The following is a 6,028-nucleotide window of genomic DNA, read 5'->3' on the forward strand; positions in this document are numbered from 1 at the left end:
CTCGATAATATTCCAACTGTAACGAGGTGGATAGCTCGATAATATTCCAACTGTAACGAGGTGGACGACTCGATAATAATCCAACTGTAACGAGGTGGATAACTCGATAATAGTCCAACTGTAACGAGATGAACGGCTCGATAATATTCCACTGTAACGAGGTGGATGTCTCGATAATGTTCCAACTGTAACGAGGTGGATGGCTCGATAATATTCCAACTGTAACGAGGTGGATGGCTCGATAATAATCCAATTGTAATGAGGTGGACGGCTCGATAATACTCCAGCTGTAACGAGGTGGACGGCTCGATAATAATCCAACTGTAACGAGGTGGATAGCTCGATAATAGTCCAACTGTAACGAGGTGGACGGCTCGATAATATTCCTGCAACATAAGAAAAAACTTGTTTATAAATCACTTGAGGCAACATAAAGAAATAGAGATAAAATGAGATGGAAGATTTTCTAGGTTTTGTTGATGAGTCCACGATGGGTGCTATGACGCCTTTTGTCATTCATGACGGCTTTATATAGCCATTTTTGTGACTTCAATGTTCCTGCATCCAAAGAAAAATTCTTAGTTTGAAAGACTGATTTGTGTTGGTCTTGTCTCCATGCTCCTTCTTTCAGTTGGCTTACACGCTCGTCCGTTCTTTATATGACATATTTGATGGAATTTTGAGGACCCTCCTCAAAAAATTTGTCCCGGTCTAAAATATATAAGAACTCTTATAACTTGATTTGTTAACTCTGAGGTTGATCATTCTGGAATTCTGAGGCCCCTCCTCAAAATTTTGTCCCAGTTTACTTCAATAAGTAACAAATGACATTTGTGGAATTTTTGAGATCATCTCAAAAATTCTGTCCCAATTGCAAACTAGACTGTCGTATTTTGAGATGCACTCCGTAGAATTTTGATCTTCTGTTTTGACTTGTTAAAGAAGTCCAACTTCAAATGAATTTTTGAGATCCTCTCAAAAATTCTGTCCCAGTTTCCATTATGAAGAGAAATGGAAATCTTACTGGGTATATGACCGAGCCGTTGTGGCGCCTACGTATCTCATTGGAGCAGGAATCAGGTCAAACGTAGTTCCCCTCTCAAGGGTTAACCAAAATATGAGGTTTTGATAAAGAAATGACCGAGGCCGACATAGGCCGCCTACGTATCTCATTCTTGAGAATCAGGTCGAACGTAGTTCAAACAAGAAATGTGCGATACATTTTCAAAAGAAAGGTAACAAAACTTCATATGCAAAATTTGGCCAATGTTGGGCATTCTTTTTCTCGAATGAATGTCTTCAAATGACTTTGTTCAGAAATGTCTTGTACTCACTCTTGAGCATCCAATATGTCATCCATTCAGTTGGTTTCCTCAATATTGATCAAGTTGTTGTTGATCATGTTTTGTGTCTTGTGTTTAAGAGTTGAACAATTCTCTGTGTCGTGTCCGACGGCTCCTGAATGATAAGCACATCTGTGGTCAGCTCTGTAAAATTTTCCCAAAGGATTGGCTGGTCTTCCTTCTATAGGATAGAGCATACCCATTGCTTTCAACCTTTCATAAAGTTGAGTTTGAGATTCCCTTAATGGGGTAAATACCTTAGGAGCCTTCCTAAATTTTGGGCGAGGAAATTTTTTTCTGACTGACATTATGGTTTTGATATTCCCTTTGAGAAGTGGGCCTCATACGGGCAGTCGTGACCATACTTACCTCCTCCACTTTTCCTTTTGATTTATCCATATCACTAATTCTAGTGAATTTTCTATTAGATCGCAATGCGGCAAATTTGGTGAGCTTTCCAGTCTTGAAACCATCTTCCAGAGCTTCTCCCACTTTGACAATCTCGACAAACTTTTGTCCCACCATACACACCATTCTTTCATAGTACTCAGGCTCTTGAGTACGAATGAACATTTCAGCGATCTCACGTTCGGACATGGGAGGTTGAACTCTTGCAGCCTCTTTTCTCCAATGAAGAGCGTACTCTCGATAATTTTCTGTAGACTTCTGTTTGATCTTCTCCAAGTAGTAGCGATCTGGGGGCATCTTCTATGTTATGTCCAAATCTTTCTGTGAAATCCTTTGCGAGTGCATTCCAACTCTTCCATTGTTTCAGCTCTTGTGATGTAAGCCACTCCAAAGCTTCTCCACTTAGGCTTCGACTGAAGAGACGCATCAATAATGCTTCGTTTTTGCCAACTCCCACGAGTTGATCACAATAAACTTTCAGATGTGCTAGAGGATTTCCTGTTCCATTAAAAGTGACAAACTTTGGCACTTTGAACCCTCCTGGTAGGTCGAGATTCGGATGGATGCATAAATCCTTATAGCTCAATCCATCGACTTCGGAAATATAGTGCAACTCCTTCATGGCTTTCCTGATCTCTTCTTTCATATTCAGGTTGACTACCTCTTCTTTTGACCTCCACTCTCTCTCCTGTCCCTTATAGTGATCAAGCTCGGAACAGTTGGCATAAGGTTCATTTGAAGTAGGGATTTGGAAAGTAGTCTTTTGAGGTATGGGTGGAACAATGGAAGGATTCTGGGTATTTTGAGTGGCTTGTTAATTTTGGGGAAAAGTTTGAGGATCAGTATTTTGGTTTTGAAGATGGGGGAAGGTTTGAGCATTGTTTGTATCTTGGTTTTGAGGGAGATGGAGGATTTGAAGGTTAGTATTTTGAGGATGTTGTGGTGCTTGACACGATGTGGCGTGACGGGGATTGGGGGTAGTTAAGTCAATGGTTGGAGGATTCTGAGTGGGGTTAGAGGGAAGGTTCTGAACTTGTTCCGTGCTTGAGGGAGGAAAGTGGAGTGGAGGTCTTCCATCTCTGGAAGGGTTGAAGGATGAAATTGGATTAGGCAAATCTTGCATTCTTTGCATTTCGACCCTCATTTCGGCAATCTGTTGCGTCAACTGCATAATCAATTCATTTTTATCAGCGACGACGGGTTGAGCCACGACAACATCATTCATCTCAACCTCATCATTGTTATCCCCCATTATTATCCTTTCTTTTTGCAAATTTGATCGGGGAAGGAATCTTTAGTGGGCCTTATCAACACAAATCAGTTTTAAATACCTGACAAATGAAAAAACTCAAAAGACCAATATGTTAGTGCCTGGAGGTGGTAAATAATACAAGATATCACGTATAGGTGTAAACACATAAGAGTTGCTTTATTCGGAGATGAACTTGCTCACCAATATAAAGAAATGGTTAAATAGACAGAATTTGTCTACTTGACTTTGGGATTAGGGAATAAAAATGTCGACTGGAGTCGAGACAAAGTTGGCGGTATCTTTCATTACCGTACTTTGATTTTTGATTGAGATGTAACTCCAATTTCCTTGTAAGAGTTGGAAAAGATAAAATCTTCAAAATTCTTTTGGATTGAAATGATGAATCTTTTTCTGATATGAGAGTAGTACTAAAATTTATTTATTTATTATTATTTTATTTTTTTTGGGAAACTAAAGACTCGAAGAATATTTGGATGCACTTTTGATAGTGACTTGATATTTGTGCTTATGAGTTCTAAAAGTATTTGAAGAAGAGTGAGCTAGAATATCTCCAGATAAAACAACATATTCACATAAGCAGTTATAAACAAATATTGCGCGTTCTAAACAGATATGTGACCCTTTTCAGCCAAGGGTAGGCCTAGCGATTTGAGGGATGTATACGTCATTTGAAATATTTCATTGCCCCAAATGAGACAATGATTTTCTCGAACACCGTATACATCCTTCAAATTTAAACACATAGATATGAACGTCCATTTAGGTCGTGGGCCGTTTTGGACTCAAGGTGGTCTTTTCTAATGGGCCCAACACTCCTTGGGTGTCGGGTCGTCTTAGGCCAATGCGCTATTTTTTCGGGATTTGGGTTTCGCTCTATCCTAGTTTGACTAAGAGTGGGTTGTATTTAGAGTGGAATGGGTAACCAAGCGGACTACTTGGGCTGGGACAATTAACGATCGTTGACTATCAAGTAGTCAACTACACTCGTGAGGGTGCCCCGAGAAGATTTTTGGTTAACGAACGACTGCGAACCCGCATAATCGTCCTTTAGTGGAAATGTAATAAGTGTCGTTTGACGGAAGTATGTATGTTATGCATGCAACAGTTAAAAAATCTAAAGAATTTAAACACTTAAACAATTAATCACAAATAATCAAATATGTTAATCCTAGGGTTAGAATCCTCCAACTCCCCAGCGGAGTCGCCATTTCTGTTTTATCGAAAATATATGATTTCGGAAGGAGTTTGTTTTATTTTAAGGGTATTTTTGACTTTTAGGAGTCGCCACTTAATTTTTTAAGAAAAATCAAGAAAACTTATTTCCAAAACAACTTAAACAGAAAATTTGTTTTGAAAATATTTTAGGGGGTTCGGGATTCTTATTAGTGTCTTAGGAAGGTGTAAGGCACCTAAGACACTCTGCTAACTTACGGTTTTCCGGTGATTAACTATTTGACTATTTTTTGTTTTAACCTTTGCGAATTTTATGTAGATATTATTAAAGCTTCATTTAGACGAACTTACAAGTTTTTGGAATATTCATTACAAATTTTCATTTTTTCAAGGCTAAAGCTCTTTAAATTCAAACAATCTTGTGAAATATTATTGTTTTAAGACTTCGTTAAAGCTAAACTTTTTAAAACCTTAACTCTAAGCCAACTTTCAAATTCAAACATCTATCGCATTAAAGTTTCGATTTATTTTTTTTAAGTTAGATAAAAGAGAAAGGCGTTTCGAAGGGGATTTGGAGTTTTCTAGTCCTAACACTAACGATACATTAAACAAACGCGCATAAGCAAATAATAAAGAGAGAGAGAGAGAGAGAGAGAGAGAGAGATTTGGGTCCAACTTTGGTTCTGTTCGCCTTGACCGAATGTTGGACCCACCTGCTTTTTGGGTTTCGACCAATTTTTTGTACCTGTCCTAATCTAAACATACAAGATAAAATATAAGAGAAATAAAAAGGGAAAACGATAAGGGCTTACGCCCATTACAAATAAATACAAAGGAATAAAAATAAGAAAAGTCTTCTAATCCGTTTTTGGATGTTTCTTCAATCTCTGTGGCATTCGAACCGTGCACATCCGCCCCGATGGATTGACTCAATGGGAATCTTCCGAGCCTTTATGGCTCTCCCGAAATGCAAGAACGGCGGGGAGTCCCCAAAGGAACTCGAAAGGAATTTCACATGCGATTAAAGACAAAAGAGTTAAGAAAGAACATGAAGTCTTTATATGTTAAGTCTAATAACCGATTTGCAACATAAAATACATACAGTGATATACTATTTTTAAACTTAAGTCATATGAAGAAAAGACAGGGGAATATTGGACAGGGCACTTGCACATATACAAAGGCAAGATTTTAACTCATCGTGATTTAAACATAACAATGCAACAACCCAAACAAATTATCGTAAAACTCTTCAACTAACAAATTCATTGTCCAAAAAAGTTCAAACAAAGACAACTTCATGAATAAACATTCTCGGATTACAAGTATGAATGAGTAATCCAATAATCCTATTTTAGATAAAATTATACATAACACAATGGTTTCAACCTAGAGATGAGAATTAAGCAACAAAATTTCATGCTTAACGACTTCTATACTTATCCAAAGGAATGCATGAAACTTAACTTACACATCACAGAGGAACTGTAAATCAGAATAGATATACTTTAACTTATTCCTAAAACAAACACGAAAAAGAAACATGTATACCCATGGGAAACATAAACCACCTTAGACCCCAACTCTTCTCATACGCTGCTTAGGACATCATCAAGAGGGAACAGAAACATACGCAGACAGGCCAGGCATTCGCAAAGTTCGAATATGTTAACATATTTGATCCAGAACAAACGAGAGACCGACTAAGTCAATTAGCAGCAACATCCAGAGCACCAAAGCAACGAAAAGCCATTTTTGAAACCGAAGAAAGCGAGGAAATAGTACAAAGCAGGGGGAGCTACTGGAAATATATATATATATATATATATAT

Source organism: Solanum pennellii, chromosome 5 (assembly GCF_001406875.1).
Source record: "Solanum pennellii chromosome 5, SPENNV200".
Classification (NCBI taxonomy): domain Eukaryota; kingdom Viridiplantae; phylum Streptophyta; class Magnoliopsida; order Solanales; family Solanaceae; genus Solanum; species Solanum pennellii.